This window comes from Echinops telfairi, unplaced genomic scaffold (genome assembly GCF_000313985.2).
Source record: "Echinops telfairi isolate 266 unplaced genomic scaffold, ASM31398v2 ScPeMD7_655;HRSCAF=1070, whole genome shotgun sequence".
Taxonomy (NCBI): Eukaryota; Metazoa; Chordata; class Mammalia; order Afrosoricida; family Tenrecidae; genus Echinops; species Echinops telfairi.
This window is the reverse complement of record NW_022104553.1, coordinates 33,247,198-33,274,807: the sequence shown is the minus strand read 5'-3', so window position 1 is coordinate 33,274,807 and position 27,610 is coordinate 33,247,198. Positions and strand designations below refer to the sequence as shown.

Here is a 27,610-nt window from a genome sequence, read left to right as displayed (position 1 = left end):
GGGGGGGGGGGGGGGGCAGAATTACTCCCACATAGATATTTTTTAATATCCTGGAAGCTCCCCCAGGAAAACATCTGAACTCTCCAAGATTTGGCTAGCAAAGGCAACTCCAGACGATGGTGACACCCTTTTACTTGCTCTGCGTGGCGTCCCTCCCTCACTGCCGCCGAGTCCATTCCGACTCCGGGGGGCTCCCTGGGACAGGGCAGGACAGCCTCTGGGGGCTTCCGAAGCTGTAACTCTCGACAGGGCGAAGAAGCCTTCTCTGTGTCCCTCCGAGTGGCTGATCATTGCTGACCTTGCAGCCGCCCAGCGCATAACCCACTAGGCCACCAGGGCTCCCTGTGGTATCCGTAGTGCCTAGAATTGTGCCCGGCACCTAGTAGGTGCTGGATGAACCTCTGTGGACAGCTACATGGATAGGTGACTGGAGGCGAAGGAGGCAATTGTTTTATCCCGGAGAGACACTGCATGGAAATGGTCTCAGAGTGTCCCTGAGGTCAACCTCTACTTCCTTAACCTGCCGTGGCATTTTCCACTCATGAGCTCTGTCTCTGCTTTCCCTTCTCACCCCCCAAGAGGCTTCTTCTCTGAGTATGGGGGTTGGGTTAAGCCAGAGAGAAGAGTAGGGTAAGTCCAAGTCGGGTCCATGTTAAACTTTTCAAGGAAAAGTTGAAGGTTTGGGTAAGGTCTGGGCACCTGGTTGGAAATCCCAGCCTTTCTTGCGGTCACTGGTGTGACGTTGTCACCTCTCTGCCCCATGGGTGGAGTGAAGGCCGCAGTAGGCTGCTAACTGGACAGCTGGCAGTGGCACAGCACCAGCCGTTCTGTGGGAGGAAACTGAGGCTTTCTACTCCCAGGCAGATGGATGCGGAAACCTACAAGGGCCTGGGCAGTTCTACTCTGTCCTACCCAGTCTTATGAGTCGGAATCAACTCCGTGTCCGTATTTTGGAAGTGTCCGCACCCTCTTTTTTTTTTAATCATCTTATTAGGGGCTCAGACAACTCTCATCACAATCCATCCATACATCATGTCAAGCACATTTGTACATTCATTGCCCTCGTCATTATCAAAACATTTGCTCTCCACCCAAGCCCCTGGCATCAGCTCCTCATTTTTCCCCTCTCTCCCCTCTCCCTCATGAACCCTTGATAATTTATAAATTATTATTTTGTCATATCTTGCTCTGTCTGACGTCTCCAGCGCCCTCTTAGATCATTTCCATTTGCACAACCTAGAGCAGATGGTTTCGCCAAGACTGTCCTAGCTCCCACACAATATACTGCCGGCGATGTCACTCTTTCTCGCCCCCGAGAAAGAGCCTAGGAGCCGGAGCTTCAGGGAAATCCAGCGTTGGCTTAGATTTCCTCGAACGTATCAGAAAACGACCCAGAAAATAACACTTGAGCCCTTCCCCTATTCCTGGTAGCATCGTTCTTACTGGGGACCATCTGCCTAGCTCATTCCCACTTTGGAGAATCTCAGAGGTGGATGACCAGGGAGGTGGATGACCAGGTGGATGACCAACAAGACTCCCTGCCTTGTTGGTGCTGAGCCAGCTTTCAGGCTGCTCAGGCGCTCAGCTCTCTGAAGGCCCCCCACCAGTCGCGCCATGTCTCCATAGACTTATCATGGTCCCTTTCTCACTTCTTTGCCCATGTTGACTCTTCTTCTTGGACAGTAAGTCCCATAGTCCTCTCCTTTTCCCCAAAAGCTTAACTACACATATTCCTTGTATCCTAGCCCTTCCCAAGGGTCTAATCCCAGAAGCCTCCCCCCATGAGTATAAGCAAACGGGGTGTCTTGCCTTTTCCTGGAGGCCGATGATGGCTTTTCAATATGTCAGGTCTCAGAAGCAGGGGGACACCTTGGCTCACTGGATCACCGCATTCTCCTCCACCGGTTTTATACCTGGAAGTGCTGTGTCATCTAAAAGAGGAAGGTCAACAGGTGAGCCTCTTCCAAGACCACTTGACCCCCACAAAACTCTGTCCCAACAGTTGCTCTCTCTCTCAGAATCCAAATCACAATGGTCCTTTCTGGCTTCTTCCTACTTTGGCGTTACCAGTACCCTATGGCGTTTCTTTCCCACGGGCAGCTCTTCCAATACCAGTGCTGTGCATGCATCCGCATCTTGCTCCCTCTGTTCGTTCTTCAGTTGCTCCTTCCCCATCTTTCCTCTTAAGGCCCCTGGCTGAGTTCATTTCCGGTTCTTTCGAGGAAGCTCCAGCTTAAGCAGACTATTTAAAGAATTTCTTGATTTCCTCTGGCCCATCAGGTTCGTGCTGATGAGCATGACCGTGGGGCAAAGGATCCAGAAACCCTCCCAGAATCTCAGAGGGAGACCAGAGAAGCTCGGGTCTGGATCTGCCCCGCTAGTCATTCCTTCACTCAGGGGGCTGTGCCTGCCTGCACATCCCCTCTTCCCACGGCGAGTGTCTCACCCAGCTCCAGGACTCCATCCTCTCTCGGGGTAACTTGGAAGCAGATACAGAAAGATAGGGAGATACAGGGAATGCCTTTGCCTCTCCTCAGGGAATGTGTGGGTCTAATCTCTGGTGAGACACTGGCTACCCTACCATCAGAGACCCTCTTTCTCTCCTCTGGCTACCCTACCATCTGGCTACTCTACCCGACACTGGTAACTTCTGGGTACCCTACCCGACACTGGCTACCCTACCATTGGAGACTCTCCATCTCTTCTCTGGCTACCCTACCATCTGGCTACCCTACCTGACGCTGGTAACCTCTGGGTACCTTACCCAACACTAGCTACCCTACCATCGGAGACCCTCCTTCTCTCCTCTTGACCCAGGAGGAGGAGTGGGACCCTCAGCCAAGTGTTTCTCCCAGAAAGAACCTCTCCTCTCATAGCTTTTTACTCACTGGTCCCACGTCTTTGCTTTGCTATTCAAGTGATCTCTCTACATTGGGGGGTTGTTTTGGGTGCTTGATGCACATGAAAAGAAGGCAGCATCTTTTAGTCCTACCAAATTACCATGTGACATTTTACTACCCATATTTGATTAAACAACAAACACTCACTTTAAAGGCAAATAGTTCCAGAGAGGGCTGTTCTCATAATCCTAAATTCTGGGAAGGTTCTCTGTTCCTCATCCCCATCTCCAGCCATGTCGAGTTGATTGACAGGCCAGAAAAGAGAGCATCCTTTCTTCTAGAAGTGTCTGGGTAACTTCCGAGATCCTCTGGAGCCTCTCAATAGGCCTCTTCCTGCCTCCTGTGCAGTCTCAGCCCTTCCTGGGTGTTAAGGTTGAGAGTGTTGGTCTTATCTGTTAGGGCTGAGGCTCTTTTGGAAATAGTGGTTATTTCCCATAGGAAACAAAAACTAACACAGCTCCTTGACCGTAGTAGGCTGATAGAATGCAAAGACGCAAGTTGGATGTGCCCATAAAATTTTGCTAGCTGATGATTCAAGCAGAGATTGCTGACCTTCCACTGAGATCAGATCTCCTTTTGGGGGGGGGGGGTCCCTTTCTCTCCATTCTGTCATCCCAGTCTCAGTTGAAGTCATCATCTTTAATGATGGTGTCCCTGGGGTCACTAGAGTAGAAGGGAGAATTCAGACTAAACTGGTTTACAGAAGTATAAGAGTTCTGTATCTCACTGAAGACAAACGTGTGCAAAGGTGATGAAGAAAGCTGATGGTGCCCAGCTATCAAAAGATATAGCACCTGAGGTTTTAAAGGCTTGAAGATAAACAAGCGGTCAACTGGCTCAGAAGCAACAAAGCCCACATGGAAGAATCACAACAGCATGTGTGACCACAAGCTCTCGAAGGGATCAGGTATCAAGCACCCAAGAACAAAAAATCATATCATTGTAAAGGTGGGTGAGTGCAGAGTGGAGACGCAAAGCCCATTTGTGGGCCGCTGAACACCCCCTTACTGAGGGGTTTTGGGGAGGAGACGAGCCAATCAGGGTGCAGGGTAGCAGCTATGAAACATATAACTTTCCTCTAGTTCTTTAATGCTTCCTCCCCCACAAATATCATGATCCCAATTCTACCTTACAAATCTGGCTGGACCAGAGGATGTACACTGGTACAGATAGCAACTGGAAACAAAGGGAATCCAGTATAGATGACTCCTTCAGGACCAGTGGTGAGAGGGGCGATGCCTGGAGGGTGAAGGGAATGTGGGGTAGAAAGGGGGAACCAATTATAAGAATCTAAGTATTGCCTCCTCCCTAGGGGATGGACAGCAGGGAAGAGGGCGGAGGGAAACATCGGACAGGGTAACTTATGACAAAACTACAATAATTTATGAACTATGAAGAGTTCATGAGCGGGGGAGTGGGGCAGGAGGAGAAAATGAGCAACTGATATTAGGGGCTAGAGTGGGAGGCAAATGTTTTGAGAATGAGGAGGGAACAAATGTGCATATGTTCTTGACCCAATGGATGTATGTATGGATTGTGATGAGAATTGTAAGAGACCCCAAGAAAATAATTTTAAAAAAAGAGTTCTGTATCTCACACCCATGTGACTTCAACACTCTTGACCTCATACCCCTTTTGACCTCACAGCCACCTGAATGGGCAGTGCAAGATATCAAGTCCAATGCAGATGGGTTATCAGTAATTTCTCCAGGTGAGGTTTGTCTCTGTCACACAGCACCATTCACAATCACTCCACTCCCCATTCATGAAATGCTTTGAGCTCTTGCTCAGAGTAAGACACTGCTCTGGGCACTAGGGATATGAACAAGTCAGAGAGTTAATTAAGTCCATCAGTGAACTAGCCAGGTGATTGAAAATGATATCCCCCATGAAGGAAGGAGAACAAGAGACGTTAGAGAGGGACCAGCAGGGACATTTTGTTTAAAGATGAGGCTCTCAGGAAAGGTGTGGTCTGTAAAGGGGTATTCGAAGGAGCCAGCTTCAACGTACAAGGGTTATAGGAAAGGAAATAGCAAATACTCAAGGGCTGCAGAGGGAACCTGATCTCTGAGTCGACAACAACAACAGCAACAACCAAACCAGAAAGGAGGCCAGTGTGAGTCGGGGTGGAAGGGAGGTCAGGCTGTTCAAACTCGCAGAGGTCAGCCTTGTGGTTGGTGATCACAGAGAGCCGGGAATGCGTTTGAAAGTGCTGGCTGCGTTTGGAGCTCTTTGTCATGGATGGTGGATACCCTCGCCTGTTGATGGTACCTTTCTCCCCTGGTCTTTGATGTGTCCTGCAGAAGCTGCTGCAGCCAATCAGAACCCAATCACCGCCCTCTGGTTCACCCTCCTCCAGATAGCTTGACCACTGCCACCCACGTTACCCTCCCAGCATCCACCCCAAGAGGGACAGTGAAGGTCACGTAGGGGACACTGAACAGGACGGTAAGTGATGCAGCTGCCCTGACCAGCAGGGGAAGCAGGAGAACTAGGGAGTTGGCCATGGAGCTGCTTCTGGTTCCCCAGCATGTTCCTTGCTCTTTCGCTGGGCTTCGTCCTCAGCTCAGCAGTTTAATTCCGTCCTCTCGCTCCCTCTGATCAGTTTTCGCTGTGGTGACGATGTGGATAGCAAAGCGTGTGCCACCTCAACCAGGTTTACATGTACAGTTCACTCGTGCCATCTTTGTCCAAATCCTTTGACCGCCATTAGCACAGACTCAGGGCCCTCCATGCAAACATCCCCTCCTTTACCCCTCCCTCCCGCCCCTGCTAATCACTAATAAGCCTGGATTTCAACGTACTTGCTTCTTTCATAGACGTGAGATCATACAATGTCTGTTCTCTTGTGACTACTTCGTTTGCTTAGCATGATGTGTTCAAGGTTCCTCCAAGTCCCAAGGCTTCATTTCTGCGTATGGCTCGTAGACGCCATTGGTGCATCAGCAGACTCCAGTTTGTTCATCCATTCATTGGAAGACAGGCATCGCGGTGGTTCCCCCTGGGCGATGGTTGCAGTGAACATCCGTGACCAGGTGTCTGTGTGTATTCCTGTCCTCACTTCTTTTTATTTTACTAATTTTTATTTACTTATTTATTTATTTTACATGATTGGCATGATCTATTTAAATTGGTTGAATTAAATTAGCGTAATTCACATATCCTACAATTCAATCGTTCAGTCACATCAAGAAGAGTTGTACAACCGTCAGCACCCTCACTTTGAGAACATTGTCTTCCTTCTTGTGCCCATCGTTATTCGCTTCCCATTTGCCCCCACCTCCCCTGCCATCCTGCCACAGCCCCCCTTCCCCAGGGAGCAATTAATCTAGTAACGATCTCTATAGGTTTAACTATCCTGGATTTCAGATACAGAAAAAGTTTTCAAAATAAAAATAACAAGAACAACAAAGTGAAACAGATTTTTTTTAAAGCTCAATCAAAAAGGAAGTGGAAAATATTAAAAACAATAACACATTTAAATAGATCAGAAGGGAGATCAAATGATAGACAGGGTGCTACTTTTTAACCTAACTGCATCTGTAAGGATCCACTTTCCAATGCATTTTGCACGACAGCAAGGCTACTCATACCCCTAGTCCGTGGCCAAAGGGGATTCGCCAAGGGCTTAATCAATATGTATTTCCCCTTCACTTAAAAAAAATTGTTTTTTAACCAAAACAGCTTTAAGATGGGTCAAAAGGGAGATCAAATGATAAGATGTTACATGGATCTAATTATGTGTGCCATCATCTTTACAATGCTCTCTGTCTGACCTCAGAACTATTCACATCCATCAACTATGATCAGAGGGGATCCACCAGAGGCTTCATCCAGGTGTGGACCCTGAAAATGGATCTTGGGCTTCCACTGTCATCCATAGCCTTCCGCCAACCAGGTGCTCACAATTTAAACTCTAACACCATTCCCTCCTTCAGATTTGGATTTTGTTATTTATAATCCTTGGCTCACACAGGCTGGTGTGCTTCTTCCATGTTGATGCCTCACTTAGATAGCTGCTTGTTTGAAAACAACCCTTTAAAACCCCAGGTGCTGTTCTTTCTGATAGCCACCTGCCCTCATTGCTTTGGGGTATATACTGAGCAGTGAGATTTGTGTGTCCTCTAGCAGTTCTATGTTCAACTTTTTGAGGAAATACCAGACTGCTTCCCAGAATGACTGTACTAGTTTACGTTCCCACCCGCAGTGACTGAGGAGCCCAGTTTCTCCAATCTTGCAAACAACTGTTTTTTTTCTTCCTTTGCCTTGCTTTTGGTCATGGCTGTTCTAATAGACGTGAGGTGAGGTCCCTTTGTAGGTTTGATTTGCACATTTCTAATGGCTAATGAGCAGTCCCGGCATTGCTGTGGGATAACTGTTGGACTCCAAACACCGGGTCAGGGACTCAACGCACCAGTCACTCTGCAGGAGAAAGGCGAGCTCATCTGTTTTCATCACAATTCCAAGGTCAAAGGCTCGGAAGCTCCAGAGAGGTCACGATGTGTCGGAATCAAGGAGATGGCAGTGAGTTAGTAGCTAATGACCTTGAAAATCTTTTCTCGACTCTTGTTGGGAAATTGATCATTTCCAGATGCCTCCCCTCCACCACGTGCCGCCTATCCAGGTCTTTACTTCCACTATTTCAGGTGTGAGACAGCAGATTACACAGAATTTGCGACCGCATCCTTCCCGTTGGTCAATCAGGCCAAAAATCTGGACTTCACTTTGACTCCTCTCTTGGGCTGGCATTTATTCATTAGCAAAGCCTTCTCCCTCGCTCTTAAAAATATAATCTAAACCCAACCACCTTGCATAACATTGACTTCTACCCCCCCTGGTTCAGGCTACCATCGCCTACCCACTCAAACCTGTATCCCTTCAGTCATCTCTCTGGCCCCCCTGCTGCCCCCTTTAAACTCTTCTCCAAACAGCAGTCAGCACAGTTCTTTTAAAACGTAAGTAGGCCGTGTCCTTCCTGGTCTACACAACCCCCCACGGGGTCTACCTGTCTGTCTCATGAAAGTCGAAGTCTATACTGTGCCCTGCTTGTCATTGTGTCAGCTGTATGCCCTCCTCATTCTCTAACCTCCTCTCCTCTATTTCTTCGGATGCTGTTCTAGGGTGGCAATTTGATGACCTCTTTCCACAGGAAAAATTCTATGCCATTTGACCCAGTGAACTGATGTCTCTAAATCTGTCATCTGGCTGTACTTTCCCATAGGCATGAAGACGTATGTTCAAGGATGCGCTTCCTTGTGTTGACGTGTTCGTTGTAATCAAAGGCTGGCAACAACCTATGTCCACCAGTAAAGGGTCTGATTAAATAAAAGGTATAGAGGCGCTCACACAGTAGAAATACTAAGCATCTACTACCCAGAATGAGGCAGATCAATGGCAGTACAGTATAGATCAAACTCCAAGATGTTAAGTGAAAAAAGGCAAGGTATGTGGTCGTTACATAATCTGGTGTCCATTTGGGACTTGAGAGGTTTAAGAGTGAAGGGGTGGAGTCTAGTCTGTCACTCAGATCATAGCCAATGAGGCCTCTGTGTGGGCATGGCCTTCTCTTGAGAATTCTGGGAGCTCTTGTATTTTTCCTCCTTGGAGAGGTGAGACACTCTCTCCTCACCCCCTTGGAGACACTCTACTGACAAGACACATTGCGCTATGCTGGAAGCTGAAGGAACCAGGTAGAGACCCCAGCCAGCACTGAGATGCCTCTACCACCACTGGATCCACAGGACTTTGCATTCACTGGCCTGTGATCTTCCTGTGTTTGGCGTCATTGCATGTGTTTAGTGAGACTGAAGAGGACTTTATAGATTGGTATTGGACATATGGGCTAATATCAGACCGATGGACTTGATCTGGACTGGACTGGGATGTTTTCTCGATATTCAATTGCTCTCGTATATAAACCTATTTCTTATACACATATGAGTGTCTATGAACTTGTTTCTCAAGTCTACCCAGACTAACACAAGGTATAAGAATAAAAGAGTTTGAAAACATGGTCACGAAGTCTATTTTGACTCATCGTGACTATAGAACAGAGTAGAATTGCCCATAGGACTTCCCCGGCTGAAATTGTTATGGAAACAGACCGCCTCTTTCTCTCACAGAGCAGCTGGTGGGTTTGAACCACCAACCTTCACATTAGCAGCCAAGAACTGCAGCCAGGGCTCCTCAACAAATGCTAGCTATGGTTATTCTTTTTGCCTTTAATTTTTGAATAATATTATACACATGAAATGCAATGAATTTCTTTTTATGATCTTTCTTGCCATGGTCTTGTAACTCCCACTGAATGACAAGGTGAGGCTGTGCACATGAGGGGCTTGTGGCCCACCAATAATGCAAAGAAGGTTCGCATCACCCTTACCTGAGTGGCTTCATACAAATGAGGTATATGGAACCCTAACGACGGGATTGGTCCGGTGTGCCATCCTGCTAGACTTAAAATGAGCCATCCCAGAGGCAAACCGGGACCACCTCATTATCACTAAGAAGATGAGATGGGAGCGGAGCATGTCCTTTGGACCTGGGGTCCCTGTGCTGAGAACTTTCTACCTCTAGGAGAAAAAAGTGTTGACACTCACTGGAGACAGCACAGAATAGTGAGACGGGGTGGCAAGTGTGGCAGAGAACTCATGGCACTAGCATTAAGAGACAGGAGTAAGACGGAGATGGAGGAAGGCTGTTACCATGAGGAGGAAGGCTGACTCACTGAGCAAGAAAACTTGAGTGCCTTTGACATGGGAAACTCACTACAGAATGAGGTACCCCTGGGCAGCTAAAGAGCTTTGTAACTTACCTGAGGAGATCCTGCCAGCCCCAAAGGCCCAACGTGCTGAGGGCCAGAGAAAGGTCTGTCTGTGGGGACAGGTGCCCTTATTGAAGAACTGTATCTAGAGTCTGTCCTGATCCTGATTTGTTACCTGGTACTGCCCTTAAAAAAACAACAACCCCGAATTCTGAGTATTGTCTGTGAGCTCTGTGTGGCGAGTGAAAAGAAATACCAAACCCAGCGTAGAAATAGAGTGTGCTTTGGGAGGACAACCGGTGTCAGACCAGGTAGCACGGTTGGTGAGAAGGGTGTCTGACCTCCACTTCACAGGAATCAGCCCTGAGCTAATGTTGATGACGACTCTCTCTCCCACTTGTGAAGTTGGAGGAGGCCTGAGGCCTGGCCACACCCTTCTTACACTAGGCATACACACGCCGAAGATCATTGTTACCAGTAACATCAGGGCATATGGGTAAGGAAGTCTCCCTTCCACCCCTCAACCTCAGACCCCCTTCCCAGAAACAACTACTGGTAGCAGTCTGTGGGGATCCCGTCACTCAGTCTAGTCTTGACCCAGCACCTAGAAGGATCTTCTAGAAATATTAAGGAGATTCCATGACACGTCTCTGTCTTGCGGTGGCTCCTCATAGTTCTCTGGACTTCGCTCCATATCCTGGTCATGACCCACACGGCCTAGCCAGGTCTGTGCCTGTGCGGTGTCATCGAGTCATTTCTGACCCATAGCGACCTCGGGCCCAACAGAACGAAGCACTGCATCAGCTCAATCCATCCTCACAGTTGGCCCTATGCCGGAGCTCAATGTTGCAGCCACTGTCAGTCCACCTCATCAAGGGCCTTCCTATCTTTCGCTGCCCCTCTACTTTCCCAAACATGTCCTTCTCCAGTGACTGGTCTCTCCTAACCACATGTCCGGAGGATGTAAGCTGAAGTCTCGCCATCCCTGCCTCCAAGGAGCACGTTGGCTGTACTTCTTCCAAGACAGATCAGTTCGAGGTCCAGCCTCTCCCAACTGCCCTGTCTTCATTCCCATGAATGAATGGGTCTCCCAGACCTCTCCGGTACACCACGGCCCATCTCAGGGCAAGTTGTCCCTCTGATGCGACTGTCCCTCCCTTCTGACCACTCCATGCCTCCTCTTTCTTGCTGCTCAAACACCACTTCCTCAGAAGGGCCTTCTCTGGCTGAACTTACCCTCTGCCAGTGACGTTGCTTTTCCTGTCTTTGTTATCTCGCTGAGCATCAGTCTAGCCACGGACGCTGTGCTACGTTCCTGTTTATCTAGTAGCTGTCCTGCTGCGATGAACCATCGGTTCCACGACTTGCCCGAGGGTGCTGGGATATGGGAGGTCTCAGGGAAGTATCTGCTGAATGAGTCTACCCCGTCCTATGGGGACACCACGGATTGGAGTCAAATTGAAAATGAGAGGTTTGGCTTTGTTTTTAACCTTTATTGAGCATTTATTATGTTCCGTGCTGCTCCCCAAGGCATACAAACTTGTGCATAAGGTAAGACCATCCACCTAAGTGACGAGCACCATGACTCAGCTCAGGTGACGGAGCCCCAGTCTCTCCTGTTCGCAGACGGGAGCAAAAGGAACCAAAGGAGATAGAAGAAAAAAATACAGGTAGAACAACTGATCTCCCAGCTGTTGAGTCTCTGAGCCCATCCCTGCTCCCACTCGACACGGTCCAGCTTCTGAGGTTTGCCCAGTCAACTGAACATCAAGCCATGTCTCTTTCCTGTTTTCATGCAGTCCTGTCTTCCTAACTCTTATTGACAAGTATGGCCAGAATGGTCCCTTGAGGCAAGGATGGGGAGACTTCACCTGACAGACTTTGGACACATTGTCAGGAGAGACCAGTCCCTGGAGAAGGACATCGTGCTTGGTAACTTGGAGGGGCAGGGAAAAAGAGGAAGGTGCTTGACGAGATGGATGGTGTATTAGTCTAGGTATTTTGGAGAAACAAATCCATGGCGACTCACGTATAAGAGAGAGTTTTATGCAAAGAAAATGTGCATCACGAAAACATCCCAACCCAATGCTGCCCAAGCCCACAAGTCCAACATTAACCCATTACCCCAACACCAGTCCACAAAGTCCTTCACCTCACAAAACAGAGGCAATGATGCCGACTGCAGGAGGAAAGCCGAGTCAGTGAATGTGTAAGCATCTCAGCACTGGCAGGGGTCTCCACACGGCTGCTCCAGCACCCAGGGCTGCATCGGGATAGATCCATGCGGCTTCTCCTTGGGGATGTCTTGTAGGAAGTCAATCTTGCAAGCTGAAGCAGGGAACTGCTAAGGCAGGTTGTCCCCGAGGCAACCATCACAAAACAAGAGACCCGAGAACTGGAAAGGCGAGGCTCACCACCCATTTATCCCTCCGCCTTTCAATTAGCCCCACATGTGATTATCGGCCAGGCTGGCACAAGTAACTAACTCAGATGGTCACCGTGGCTTCCACAGTGGACTCGGCCCTGGTAACAATGGCGAGGATGGTGCAGGACCAGGCAGCGTTCCATTCTGCTGTGCCCGGGGACAACACCGGTCATCATCTACTTGATGGCACCCAACAACAGCCGCAGCGACGACGACGGGTGGAGCCAGTCTTGGCTCATCACCACAGCGGTAGGCCAGTGCCTCTGTGAGGGCTCTGAATGGCATTCCCAGAGCCCAGTTCTGGCAAACTTAGGATTTAGTGATGAGATAGTGGGGGGCTTAGAGAATTCACCAGGAAGTCTGGAAACCCAGGTGTGGATAAAAAAGGCAACCGTGCAGCCAGGGCCACATTGAAAGTCATGTCACTGGCCCAGTCCAGGAAGGACCTGGGTGCCCACACTGGGTCCCGAAGTCAACATTTGTAGCATCAGTGCTAGATAACTCACTACCCCTCCTTCTTTGTGCTGCCATCTGCAATTCAGAATTGGAAGCAGGCTCACTTGATGGGCTAAAAGTTCATTGTTAGAGATTCTAGGAGAGTGAATGATTGGTTTATCTAGGGAGGGGCAGGTGAGACCTCCCACCAAGGTTCATGTGTGAGAAGTAATCAAACGTGGGAAAGTGGTTCAGATGCGGGTCCATCAGAAGCCTGCAGTTGGGCCTCCCTAAGGTCAGGAAGGCCCAGCCCACTTCCACTTTTTAAGGTTCCTGGTATATGGGGTGGGGGTTGGGGGAATAACAATAATGGGATTACCAAAAATGTGGTTGTGTTAGTCTGGGTACATTATGGAAACAAATCCACAGAAACTCATGTATAAGAGAGAGTTTTATATAAAGGGTAAGTACGCATCAAGAAAACATCCCTACCCAGTGCTGCCCAAGCCCACAAGTCCAACATTAACCCATATGTCCAACACCAATCCACAAAGTTCTCCTCCATCTCACAAAACACACACTATGATGTCGGCTGCAGAAGGAAAGCCATGTCAGTGAAAGTGTAAACATCTCAGAGCTGGCAGGGGTCTCCACACAGGTGCTTCAGCACCCAGGGCTGCATCGGGGTAGGTCCATGTGGCTTCTCCTCAGGAATGTCTTGCAGGAAATGAGCCTTGCCAACTGAAGCAGGGAACTGGCCAAGGCAGCTGCACCCTGGTCTGACCATCAGAAAGCAAGAGACCCGAGAATTCGAAAGGCGAGGCTCACTGAGCCATTTATTTCTCTGCCCTTCAGTTAACCCCACATGTGTTTATCCGCCAGGTTGGCACAATAAACTAACTCAGTGGTGTCTTTTACAATAAAAGACATCCTTATAATAAAAATGCAATCGGACTGAGCAGAAAATAACTCGATGAGTTCATCTTTGTGTCTCACGAAAGTCATTACCATGTGGGGCCAGAAAGAGACCCGCCATGTCACATTGGGTCCTTGGCAAGGCGTCTCTGGAGCTGTATGTTTCTCTCCCTGTGGTGGCCACATCATACGCATGACTGTAAGGCCTGGGGGACAGGTAGGGGCCCTCTCAGGCCAGCTCAGGGATGGGCCAGGGTGTAGATGGACAGCTCAGGGCTGTGCTCACCCTCAGACAGCACCCGCTTCCTAACAGGTAGCCAGCGCTAGGCTTAGTGGTCAACTGCAGCCCAGAGCTGTGCATGAGGGCGTGCAAATGCTGCATGCCACAGAGCAAAGAGCTGCGCGGTGAGACCATCAATAACCAACTCTCACCACTGGGCTGAACGAGTTCGCCTTGGTCAGCGCGTAGTGAAAACCAACCTGCTGCTTCTTGGCACCCTGCCTTCCCACCGCTTGCGTGGTCCCGTGGGTGCCCTGGCTTGTTGCCGCGCTCTTGCTCATAAAAAGTCCAGGGTAGCCTCACGATCACGTGCACAAAGCCCCCAAACCAAACCCACTGTCATGGCATCTGTTCGGACGATTCTATAGGACAGAATAGAACTGCTCCTTTGGGTTTCTGAGACTAAATCTTTGTGGAAGCAGACAGCTTAATCGTTCTCTCTCAGAGCTGCTGGTGGGGATTGCAACCCAACACTCAACCCACCCCCTGCACCAGGGCTCCCCATATGCCTCCAACTCAAAACCAAGTCTCATTGTCAGCGAGTCAAATCCCACTCTTAGTGACCCTCTAGAACCGGGAAGAACAGGCCCTGTGAGTTTCCCAAATTGTAACTATTTTTTTTCCTTAATTTTTTTCTTTTTAAACTCATTTTATTGGGGGCTTGTGCAACTCTCATCACAATCCATCCATCCATCCATTGTGTCAAGCACATTTGTACATTTGTTGCCATTATCATTCTCAAAACATTTGCCTTCTAATTGAGCCCCTTCACCCACTTTTCTGTTGTCCATTCCCCAGGGAGGAGGTTACATGTAGATCCTTGTGATCGGTTCCCTCTTTCTACCCTACCTTCCCTTTCCCCTCCTGATATCCCTTCTCTCATTATTGGTCCTGAGGGGTTTATCTGTCCTGGGTTCCATGTGTTTCCAGTTTTTATCTGTACCAGTGTACATGCGCTGTTTCCACTTCACCTAGCATGATACCCTTCCCCAGGAACTGCGGTCTCAGGACAACATGTCTGAAGTATGTGAGCCAAAGACTTGCCATCGCTGCCCCGAAGGAACACTCTGGAAATACTTATTCCAAGAGAGATTTGTCCTTTGAACATCCGTGGTACTTTGAATATTCCTCTCCAGCACATGATGCCATGTGTCCAGCTAGACTGGCATAGTTGTGACCTGTACTGATGACCTCTGGGCAGGGACAGGGACCTTCTGTAGGTTCTTGGGTTTCCCCAGCTGAGGTCTTCCTGTGCATTTCCCTCTGCTCGGCCGCATTCCATCCACCCTTCACCCCCCAGGCCTTTCAATTAGCCCTACATGTGATTATCGGCCAGGTTGGCACAATGAACTAACTCACTCTCTTTGATACAAAGCTCTTTCTTATACATGTTTGGGCCGGGGCCAGATCATTGAAGCCCCTTGTACCAGCCTCTGGAGAAGACATATGACATGGCTGAACTTCAAAGCACCTGCCTGCAGCATTTCACAAAGCTTACCTCCCAGGCAGAACACAGCCTCCTCTCCCTGGCATTCCAGGAAGCAAGTCTGCTGAGAACAAAATGATTTACTGACAGGCCATCTCTTAACCCAAAACTTGCAACCACAGCACAAAGAACCTCCCTTCCTCTGACCAGCCCATATGTCTTTAAGCTCATACCCTATATATGTCCCACTGCCCCAGCACCAGGACCGACTTCCCTGACCTAACTCGTTGGGTCACGGAACCCACCCAAGGGCTCAAGATGCCCCCGTCCCTTTCTCTGCTCTCCCTTCCCTTCCGGGAGTTCTTTCCCTGCCTTAATAAAATCTTTCTCAACCTCACATTCCTGGCTAAATTATATCTCTCTTCCGCGTCTCCATCTCCCACCTTTCAATACATGCAGGAGTGTCTCTGGATTTGTTTCTCTAGTCATCCCAGCCTAACACAGAGACGGTCTATGGGGAAGATCTTTGCAACATTGGAAAGGACCCCGCCAACGTTGATGACTCCATGGGTTTATAGTCCAGACAACCTCACGGGCTAGTGCAATGGTCTCCCTTTATCACCACATTTATGCAGGCAAAATGACAGTCAGACACATCACACAGGCCTTCGGGGAGAGCACTCCTTACAGCTTCACCTCTTGGCCCTCACTCAAGGATGTTCGTGATCAAGACTTACAGGACGACAGGGAAAACCTTGTCTTTGGCGTTTTTCTTTTACATACTATTTTTTCTTTTCTGCTGTCTACATGGGAGCTCCTTCCAACATTGTTGGTGCCTGAAAGATGCCTAGCGCATATCTCAAGAACCCACCGAAACCGGCTTGAAGGTAAACAAGCAACCATCTGGCTCAGAAGCAACAAAGCCCACATGGAAGAAGCATTGCCACCAGCCTGCGTGATCACGAGGTGCTGAAGGGATCAGTTATCAGGCATCATCATCAGAACAAAAATTCATATCATTGTGCGCTCACCTCCATGATACGATCACTGAAGACAAATGGGTGCATAAGCAAATGTGGCGAAGAAAGCTGATGGTGCCAGACTATCAAAAGATATAGTGTCTGGGGTCTTAAAGGCTTGAAGGTAAATAAGCGGCCATCTAGCTCAGAAGCAACAAAGCCCACATGGAAGAAGCACACCAGCCTGTGTGATCACGAGGTGTCGAAGAGATCAGATATCAGGCATCAAAGAACAAAAAATCATATCATTGTGAATGAGGGGGCGGAGTGTGGAGTGGAGACCCAAAGCCCATCTGTAGACAATTGGACATCCCCTTACAGAAGGGTCACAGGGAGGAGACGAGCCTGTTGAGGTGCAGTGTAGCATGAAACATGTAGCATGAAACGATGAAACATACAACTTTCCTCTAGTTCCTAAATGCTTCCTCCCTGCCCCAACTATCATGATCCGAATTCTACCTTGCAAGTCTGGCTAGACCAGAGGATGTGCATTGGTACAGATAGGAACTGGAAACACAGAGAATCCAGGGTGGATGATCCCTTCAAGAGCAGTGGTGTGAGTGGTGATACCAGGAGGGTGGATGGAGGGTGGGGTGGAAACAGGGAAACGATTACAAGGATCTACATATAACCTCCTCCCTGGGGGACGGACCAAAGAAAAGTGAGTGAAGGGAGACATTGGACAGCGTTCATGAGGGAGGGGGAACAGAGAGGGAGGGGGGAAATGAGGAGCTGATACCAGGGAGAGCATATGTTTTGAGAACGATGAGGGCAATGAATGTACAAATGTGCTTGACACAACTGATGTATGTATGGATCGTGATAAGAGCTGTGTGAGCCCCTTAAAAAAGAACCCACCGAAACCACTGAACATGCTTTTTAAGAGTGTGTTAAGACCGGTATCAAAGACTCCTGGTGGCATAATTAGTTACTCACTAGGCTGCTAACCACAAGGTCAGCAGTTCAAACTCACTAACTTTTCTCCTCCAGAGAAAGATGGAGACTTTCTGCAGCCTCAGAACCCCAAGGGGGCAGTTCTACTCTGTCCTAAAGAGTCACTAGGAGTCTGAATCCAATCAAGGTCAGTGGGTTTGGGGGTTTTTGTTTGTCTGTCTGTTTTTGTTTGGGTGGAAACCAGTCGAAGGAGCTTTGTTGACACCGTGGGTTAAGCCTTTGGCTGCTAACAGAAAGGGCAGCTGCTTCCGCTCACCAGCTGTGGCCCAGGAGGAAGACTCAGTGTCTGGAAAGTTCTATGGAGCAGTCCTACGCCGGCCTAAAGGATGCCGTACGTTGGGATTGACTTGAGGCCGGTGGATTTGGTGCGCAGAGAAGTCTGGTGACCTCCCGAGCAGAACTCAAACCGATTGCATTTTACTTCCTGGCAGATGAATCCATGAGCCGGGTTGGCAGGCAATCGGCCGACAGGCTCGGGCTGGGTGTGACCATCTGATAGTCATCTTTGGAGGTACTGCTTCTGTATTGTATCGGTCGGAGAAACGGCAGTTCCCAGAGACATGTGCCGGTCCTCATCTGGCACCTGTGTGTCTGCCTACACAGTTGTTTCTGGAGGGCCTTCCCTGCTCCTGTTAGCCCTTCTTCCAGGAGTGCCCTCCCACCTCCTTCATCTGACTTCCAGTTCTCAGAGCTAGAGGTTTCGGGAATGGCTTCACCTCCTCACCCCTCCCTAGACCCAGGGTCGGGCACTGCGAGGCCATCCAACCACAGCGACCGGTGAGTTTTCAGGCAGCTTGAATCTCGGAGCCCTACAACCGTGCTAGCTGGCTGGAATCGCCATGGCCAATGCTCTTCTGTGATTGGTTCTTTAAATAAAAGAGAGTTCTTATTACTCAGGACGCTCCTTGTTGTAAAAAGTCCCAACTATCCGGAAAAAAACAAACGTGTACTGTAGTGCTGCTTCCCTTCCCCCGACACTTCTCCTTTCCTCGAGATCACCGGCATTTTGGGTCCGTGCCTCATGTTGCAATGGGTTTTCTCTTACCTGACCTTGCTGACCCTAGATTTGTAAGTGCTCCTCAGATGCCTCTGCCAGGAACTCGCCCACCTACTACGCTTAGAAGTGACTTGCAAGGGCTTGGTTAGTTGACTGTCCACAAAAGAGTCTTGCAAAGCCACCTAGTAGGACTGGTTGGTTTACAAGCCACCTCATGAACTGAGTAGTTTAGGAAAGCCAGGCTCTGAAACTCCTGACAAGGGGTTTCTCTATATAAGCAGCCAATCTCGGGCTTCCTTATGGGTGAGAGCTGGGAGGAGAGGTTGTCCTTGTAGACCTTGAGCCCTACGCTAGTGGAAGAACTGTAAGAATGATCCAGGGCCATGGCCCTGAGCTGGCGATGCAATGTCAGCCTCACCGTTGTTGCGATGTGTGAGCTCTCATTGCACACTCTGTGTCAAATCTGTCTCACGGGGACTCTTCCACTGACCTTCCATTTTACCAGGTTGTGGTAGTTACATAATCTGGTGTCCATTGGGGACTTGAGAGGATTAAGCGTGAAGGGGTGGAGTCTAGTCTGTCAATCGGGTCATAGCCAATGAGACCCCTGTGTGGGCATGGCCTTCTCCTGGGGATTCTGGGAACTCCTGGAATTCCTCCTTGGAGGTGGCAGACACACACTCTCTCGGCTCACTCCCTGGGAGACACACACTCTCTCGGCTCACTCCCTGGGAGACACATTCTCTCTCGGCTCTCTCTACTGACAAGATACATGGGGCTATGCTGATAGACCTCACTGACCTGTGATCTTCCTACAATTGGCATCATTGCATGTGTTTTGTGAGTCTGAAGAGGACTTTATAGATTGATATCAGGCATGTGGGCTAATATCAGAACTTGATCTGGACTGGGCTGGGATGTTTTTTCAATATTCAATTACTCTTGTATATGAACCTCTTTCTTATACACGTATGCGTCTCCCTGGACTTGTTTCTCTAGTCTACCTGGACTAACACACAAGCATCCTGACCTTCTCCCAGGACCGGTCTCTCATAACAAGTCTAAACACGTGAGACAGTCTTGCCCTCTTCCCTTTTGAGGAGCATGCAGGCAGGTTTGTCCATTCTTCTGGCCGTCGATGGTCAAGTCCCTGTGCTTTTCCAACTCATCATCCAGAGACTTCGATTCTTCCTTACTCTTCCTTCTTCCTTCTTCGCGCCTATGAGGTGACTAACAATACCATGGCTATGGTCACACACACCTTAGTCCTCACAGTGGTGTCTTTGCTTCATCCCATTTGCCTAATGCAAGCTGTGGTTTGATGTCTCAGCTGCTGCTTCGGCAGGCATTGTAGATAGGTGCAATGCAGTCTTGGATAACGTCACCATTCTCCCTGTTTGTTGTGACACTGCTTAGTGGTCTATTTGAGAGGATTGCTGTTTCTTTTATGTTCCGGTGTCATGCATGCTGAAGGCTGTAGTTTTTTGTTGTGTTTTGTTTTTTACCTTCATCCATAAATGCTTCAAGTCTTCATGGCTTCCAGCCAGCAAGGTTGTGTTTTTTGCATATAGCAGGTTGTTGATGAGCCTTTATCCAGTACTCACGCCACGTTCTCCTTCATGGAGTCCAGTGTCTTGGATTATTTGCTGAGCAACACATTGGCTGTGTGGTTTGTGACAAATGACGAATAGCATTAAGAATGGGAAGTCAAGCATACGCCCTGTGCTCATGCAGACCAACCAGAAAGGGGGAACAGATGCTACGTGATTTAGAATCAGTAAAGGTGTGTGTGTGTGTGTGTGTGTGTGTGTGTGTGTGTGTGTGTGTGAATTGTATCATATTTTGAGTCATAGTTCTCGTTGTTTCTGAGTCATATATTCCTGTTGTTTACTGTTTGCCTTGTATAAATAATAAGAGTTTCTGATTGCCAATTCTGTGTAAATGATTTTGTGTGTGAGACACACTTGGATCAGTAAAGTCCTCATCCTAGCAGTTTTACTGGTGGTAGTAATTTTGAGACAATTGGCATGTGTTTATGCACAGAGCTTAACATCCATATGTACACACAAAAATGTAGTTGTTTACAAAATACACAAATAGCGCCACGTCTCCGTTAGTTTGTTGTGCTGTGGGGATTTGTGTGTTGCTGTGATGCTGGAGGCTGTGTCACTGGTATTTCAAATACCAATAGGGTCACCCAAGGTGGACCGGTTTCAGCAGAGCTACCAGACTTAAGAAGAGACTACAAAGAAAGAATAGGCTGTCCACTTGAAGGAATCGGCCACTGAAAACCATATGGCTAGCATCCCAACATTGTCATTTACTGAAAACCTCGTGAACCGAAGTAGAACATTGTCACAGAACATGGCAGGAGATGAACCTCTCAAAATAAAGCTGAGAGAGAGCTACCTTCTCAAAGTAGAGTCTACCCCCAGGCCATCGATAAAGTAAAGCCTGTGGGAGTCGAGCCTTGGGGACCTTCATTGCTGATTGGGATAAGTCAACTGTAGACACATCAATGAATAATTGGGACTTGGAAAATTGGAAATTGTTAAAAATGAAATGGAATGTAAAGATTGATATTCTAGGCATTAGTGAGCCGAACTGGACTGGTATTGGCCATTTTGAATCAGAAAATGATGTAGTTTACTATGCTGGAAATGCCACAATCAAGAGGATTGGTATTACATTCCTTGTCAAAAAGGACGTTTCCAGATCTACCTTGAAGTACAATGCTCTCTGTGATAGCATACTGTGTATCTGAATACAAGCAAGTATGATCAATACAACTATAACTCGAATGTAGGCACCAACCATAAAGCTAGTAAAGAAATTGAAGAATTGTTCATTCTGAAACTGATCAAACATGCAATCAAGATGCATTGATAATTATTGGTGATTGGAATGGTAAAGTTGCAAACAAAGAAGAAGAAATGAAATGAATAAATAGAAGAAGAGGAACAGTCGTTGGAAAATGCAGTCTTGGTGATCAGAAATGAAGCTGACTGCATGATAGAATTTTGTAAGACTAATGACTTGTTCGTAGGAAATACCCTTTTTTCAACAGCACAAATAGCAGCTCTATACATGGACTTCTCCAGATGGAATCCACATAACGCAGACTCACTGCATCTGTGAGGCGAGTCGATAAGGAAGCTCAATGGAAGCGGCTGAAACCAGACAGGCTGGTTGCAGAACAGATTATCGATCATACGTAAGTTCAGGTTCAAGCTGAAGAAAATTAAAACGAGTCCACAAGAGCCAAGACTTGGCCCTGAGCATATCTCACCTGGACTTTTAGAAGATCGCATCACCTATTTGCTGCATTGAACACTAATAACAGAAGAACTGATGCAGTGCGACAAAATCAAGACCATCATTTACGAAGAAAGCAAAGGTCATTCAAAAAACAGGAACGAAATTAAAAGACTAAAGTGGATGTCAGAAGAGACTCTAAACTTGCTCTTGGGGAAGGGGAAGGTGTGGGGAGAACGGGAAAAGGATCACAAGGATCTACATATAATCCCTTCCCAGGGGGATGGACAACAGACAAGGGGGTGAAGGAAGACATCGGTCAGTGTAAGACATAAAAAATAATAACAATTTAAAAATTATCAAGTGTTCATGAGGGAGGGAGGGGAAAAATGAGGAGCTGATACCAAGGGCTCAAATAGAAAGACACTATTTTGAAAATGATGATGGCAACAAATGTGCTTGACACAATGGATGGATGGATGGATGGATGGATGGATGGATGGATGGATGGATGAGTGGGTGGATTGTGGTAAAAGCTGTATGAGCCCCCAAAAAATGATTTTAAAAACTTGCTCTTAATCATAGAGTAGCTAAAGCAAATGGAAGAAAGGATGAAGTCAAAGAGCTAAATAGAACATTTCAAGGGGCATCTTGAGAAGACAAAGTCAAATATTATAATGAAATCTGCAAAGACCCAGTGGAGCAAACAACAAAGGAAGAACATGTTCAGCATATCTGAAACTGAAAGAATTCAAGAAAATGCGAATTGTGAGTTGTGATAGTGAAAGATTCTATGGGCAAGAGGTTGAATGATGCAGGAAGCATCCAAAGACCAGAAAAATACACAAAGTCACTGTACCGAAATAACTGGTGCGCGTTCTCCTCTTGCAGATGCCAGGGCTGCTCAGCAGGTAGCAGCAGGAGCGTGTCTACTCACCGCCACTGAGCACACTCTGGTGAGAAGCGTATCCTTCAGCCCACACTTGCCAGTCTGCTAGTTCTGTCCACCCTGGAGCAGGCTCATATCTTTTTCAGCAGACCTGCTTTTGATTCACGGCAAATAACTAGCTTGTTTTCCAAAGGATAAGCAAACAAGGAGTTACTTCAATAATAAAGAATAGCAGAGAGGTGGGGGCTGAGCTCCAAACATAAAGAACACAGCGAACAGTTATTACAGAAAGTGGGGAGAGCGAAAAAGCAAACAAGGGAACCAGCCAGCAGCCAAACCCTGACCGTGTTCATTGGCTGTATGTGATAAATTAGACACCTAGGGACACCTGTTCTTACCTTCATATGGGTTTTATGTGCATGATAATGACTATGCAAAAGAGACTGGGTGGCAGTCTTCATCCCCGGAACCAGGAACAGGGCCAAGCACCCTTTCACAGTGATTACGATCCTCACTCCTCAATAAACATTGTGATCTTTTTAAAAAAATTATTATTTTTGAATCATCTCATTGGGGGCTCATGCAACTCTTATCGCAATCCATGCATACATCCTTTGTGTCAAGCGCAATCTTCATCAGTGAAGGGGGAGTGCTTGCAACAGATAGTGTCAGTTAGATGATATTTGACATTTCAAAGTATCCATGCAGCGCTAACCGGTGGGCTCTCAAAAATGTCCTCCTGAATGAGAGGTGGCCTGACTTCTTGAGGCCAGAGATGACTGAAGTGATAGAAATGTCCCTTCCGTCTACCCATAATAATAATTAAAAAATAATGATAATAATAAAATGCTCACTGCTGTTGAGCCATTTCTGACTCCTAGTGACCCTATAGGACAAGGTGGGTTTCTGGGACCATAACTCCTTACCAGAGTAGAGTCTCCTCTCCTCCCCTGGAGCCACAGGTGGTTTTGAACTGCTGGTCATGTGGTTAGCCAGCCCAATGTGCAACCACTACACCACCATGGCCCCCTTGCTATGATAGGCAAGGCCAAGGCTAAGATTACTTAGTTCCTAAAAGGAAATATGGCAGAGGTTAGAAATTCCAGAGTCAGGGAGTCAAAGTGACAGACTAGGGCAGGCCAAGAAGGTCAAAAGAACAAGAGGCTTCTGCCAAAGAGGCAGGCCAGCCTCCACCACAAGGTCAGCAGTTCAAAACCACCAGCCACTCCTCAGGAGAAAGATGAGAGTCAGAATGGATTCAATGGGACTGGGTGTTTTTTGAATGAGTTGACTGCTTAGTCTGAGATGATTTTCAAAAGCCAGCTAGCCCATATACCTCAGGAAGCCTGTAGGCATCCTCCTTCCTTCCCCTTCCTCCTACAGCATGCTTCTAGGAAGAGCATTTGCCAGACTGGCCCTCGAGGTGTCCATAGAAAAAGCTATTAAGTGACTCAACCTTTACAACTAGCAAAATCATGTTAAGGGGTCTGACTGCTGTCTGGTGTCTGCTGAAGTATGATTTTGTACATGTCAACCAATCGGATTTTCTTCTTGTAAGTTCCTAAATCCTCTGTATTTCAGCTCTGTGGACATTTCCTCTCACATTTCCTTTGGTGAGTCTTTACCAGGGACCGCCCGATCCTGGATCATTTGGTTCGTTCAATAAGCTCTTGGCTTTAATTTCATCAGAAGCTCTAATATACTCTCGGACACGGCAGATGCCCGACACAGACCATCTACAACAAAGACTCGAGGAATCCAGTGAAATGAATATTAATGATAAGGCAACCCAGAATGTAAAGGAAAGAATGAAGGAGTAGCTCAAATACAGAGAAGAGGACGAGACTGGGCTCTACGAGTGAATAAGGAGGCATTCTAGTGTGGGGAGGTGAAATCAAGTTGGTTCCAACTCATAGCAACCCTGTGTAAACAGAATGAAACCCTGCCCGGTCCTGCACCATCCTTACCTTCTCGTTGAGTCCACTGCTGTAGCCTCTGTGTCCATCCATCTTGTGGAAAGCCTTCCTCTTTTGGCTGCCCTGCTACTTTACCAAGCAAGTCCTCCAGGGAGGGGTCTCTCCTGACAACATGTCAAAAGGACACGAAGCAAAGGCTCTCCATCCTTGCCTCTAAGGAGCATTTTAGTGATACTTCCTCCAAAATAGATTTGTTGGCTCTTTAAGCAGTCAACAGTACTTTCAATATTCTTTGCCAGGACCATAATCCAAGTGCATTGATTTTTTTTTGGTCTTCCTTATTCAGTGTCCAACTTTCTTTTTTTTTTAATAATTTTATTGGGGGTTCGTACGACTCATCATAATCCATACATACATCCACTGTGTCAAGCACATTTGTACATTTGTTGCCATCATCATTCTCAAAACATTTGCTTTCTACTTGAGCCCTTGGTATCAGCTTCTCATTTTTCCCCTCCCTCCCTGCACCTCTCCCTCACGAACCCTTAATCATTTATAAAGTATTATTTTGTCATGTCTTACACTGTTCGATATCTCCCTTCACCCATTTTCTGTTGTCTGTCCCCCAGGGAGGAGGTTATATGTAGATCTTATATGTGATTGGTTCCCCCTTTCTATCCCACCTTCCCCTTACTCTCCTGGTATCGCTACTCTCATTATTGGTCCTGAAGGGTTTATCTGTCCTGGACTCCCTGTGTTTCCAGTTCCTATCTGTACCAGTATACATGCTCTGGTCTAGCCAGATTTGTAAAGTAGAATTGGGATCATGATAGTGGAGGGGAGGAAACATTAGAAAACTAGAGGAAAATTGTATGTTTCATCGTTGCTACACTGCACCCTGACTGGCTTGTCTCCTCCCCGTGGCCCTTCAGTAAAGGGATGTCCAATTGCCTACAGATGGGCTTTGGGTCTCCACTCCTCACTCCCCCTCATTCACAATGATATGATTTTTTTTGTTCTTTGATGCCTGATACCTGACCCCTTCGACACCTCGTGATCACACAGGCTGGTGTGCTTCTTCCATGTGGGCTTTGTTGCTTCTCAGCTAGATGGCCCTTGTTTATCTTCAAGCCTTTAAGACCCCAGACACCGTATCTTTTGATAGCTGGGCACCATTAGCTTTCTTCACCACATTTGCTTAGGCACCTGCTCTGTCTTCAGCGATTGTGTAGGGCAGGTGAGCATCATGGAACGCCAGGTTAAAAGAACAGTGTTCTTGCACTGAGGGAGTCCTGGAATGGAGGCCCAGTATCCTCATTGTCCAACTTCCGCGTGCACCCAAGACAGTTGAAAATTCCATGGCTTTGGTCAAGTGCACCTTAGTCCTCAAAGTAATGTCCTTGCTTTTCAACACTCGAAAGAGGTCCCTGTGCAGCAGATTTACCCAGTGCAATGTGTCCTTGGATCTCTTGACTGCTGCTTCCACCGGCATTGATTTTGGATCCAAGTAAGATGAAATCCTTGATAATGTCGATCTTTACCTGTTTACCTTGAGAGCACCTACTTGTCAAGTTGTGAGGCTTTGGGTTTGCTGTCACTTTGTCACCATGTAGGAGCTTGTGTGTTGCTGTGATGTTGGAAGCTATGTCTCTGGTGTTTCAAATGCCAGCAGGGTCTCCCAAAGTGGACAGGTTTCAGCAGAGCTTTCAGACTAAGCACAGACTACAGAGAAGGAAGGAGGCAGAAGGAGGGGTAAACTGTCAACTGGCACAGCCTGGCCATTTTGAATGATGGCCGGTGGTGTTCCAATTGGAACAGGAGCCGGATGACCAGCTCTGCTTGCCCACCAGCCCCCACCTTAGTGGCCTGTGATCAAAAAGCTGTGATCACCCCCTCTTACCTTGCATGGCAGCCACAGCCATGTTTAGTGGCTAGTTCTTACACCAATAAAGTTCTACTTTTAGAAGAACTTTTGACACACACCCCTTTTGTTTTCTTCCTTTCTTCATGGGTTTTTCTCCAACTTCTCACCCATCTTTTTTCCTTCCTGTCCCCCTCCCAGTAGTCAGAAACCAAGGCCATACCTGTCACACCTGACACTCCACCAACTAGGCGAGTGTCATCACTCACTGTAGCCCCACTGGATCGATGACAGACAGCAGCTAACGTGAACAACATGTTGAGACACACCCCCATTCCCACCTGCTGTGAAATTCACACAGAGACAGGTGGCGAGTGCCTCAGGGCTGCCGAACTACTGGCTGTTGTCTGGATATATTGAAACAAAACAAGAAAATCCAACGGAAGTAAACTTCCGTTCAACCAAAAAAAGGAATGCAAGGTCTTGGAGACCATGTAGAACTTCTGATTTCTCACACAGACTGGACAAAATGGTCTGACAAAGGACCAAAATTCAGGGCCAGAAAATCCTTCTGAGGAAGATATGCTATTGAAATTACCTGATAAGGAACCTAGAAGATTTAAGTGTTCACAGAAAGTACTGACTAAATGGGGGGGGGGGGAATGCAAGAAAAGCCCTTGAAGAATTAATAAACAGAATTAATAAACAGAAAAAAAGAGTAGGAGTATAAATTAATAAACAGAAAATTGAAAACCAATACAAGAACAACAAACAGAAATCCAGAAGTTTAATATAAAAGTTTTAGAAATAGATCATGTATTGGAAGATCGAAAGAGTAGAATTCAATCAATGGAAGACAGAATGAATGAAATCAAAGACTTGCTATTAATCTGTTAGAGGAAATATCAGGGGGAAATGAAGGAAGTCTAAGGATGATGTGGAACCGCATCAAGAAGAGTAACATGCATGTGACTGGGACCTCAGAACAGAAAGACAGCCTCCCCCAAACTCCCCCTCCTTCCCCAAAATAACACTGAGAACGTTGTCAGAGATTTGTGGAAGAAAACATCACTATTATCATGAAACATGAGAAAACATGCATTCAGAATCCAGAACCTGCCAACAGAAGAGCACAATATATGTTCTTATCCAGCGCATGTGGGCTCTGCTCCAGAATATACCAGATGCTAGGGCACCAAACAAGCCTCAGTATATCTTAGAAATCCAAATGCCATTCAGCATCTTTTCATGACAGTGCTACAAAATTAGAAATCAACAATACTAAGAGCATGGGGGGGGGGGGGGCGCGTCAAATATATGAAAATAGAACAACACCTTGCTTAACACCTAGTGGCTAATAGAAGAAACTTAAAAATCCCTTCTTGCCTCAGACAAGAACGAAAACACAACATATTCAAATCTTTGGGATACAGCAAAAGCAGGGCTTCAAGGACAATTTATAGCAACAAACACACACATCAAAAAGAGCCAAAACCACCAGCCTATGCAACCACGAGGTGTCGAAGGGATCAGGTGTAAGGCATCATCAGAACAAAAAATCTTACCATAGTGAAT

At 47.3% G+C, this 27,610-nt stretch overlaps 1 protein-coding gene across 2 annotated transcripts in view; it reads right to left on the bottom strand.

Annotated features, from left to right (window-relative positions):
- Window positions 1-27,610, bottom strand: part of LOC101653935 (free fatty acid receptor 2-like) — a 31,829-nt gene that overhangs the window by 1,353 nt on the left and 2,866 nt on the right. For both annotated transcript variants that reach the window (XM_045293006.1, XM_004715859.2), the window contains exon 2: window positions 1,810-1,931. The gene's annotated coding sequence lies outside the window, so the exon portion shown is untranslated. The remainder of the gene's footprint in view (window positions 1-1,809; window positions 1,932-27,610) is intronic.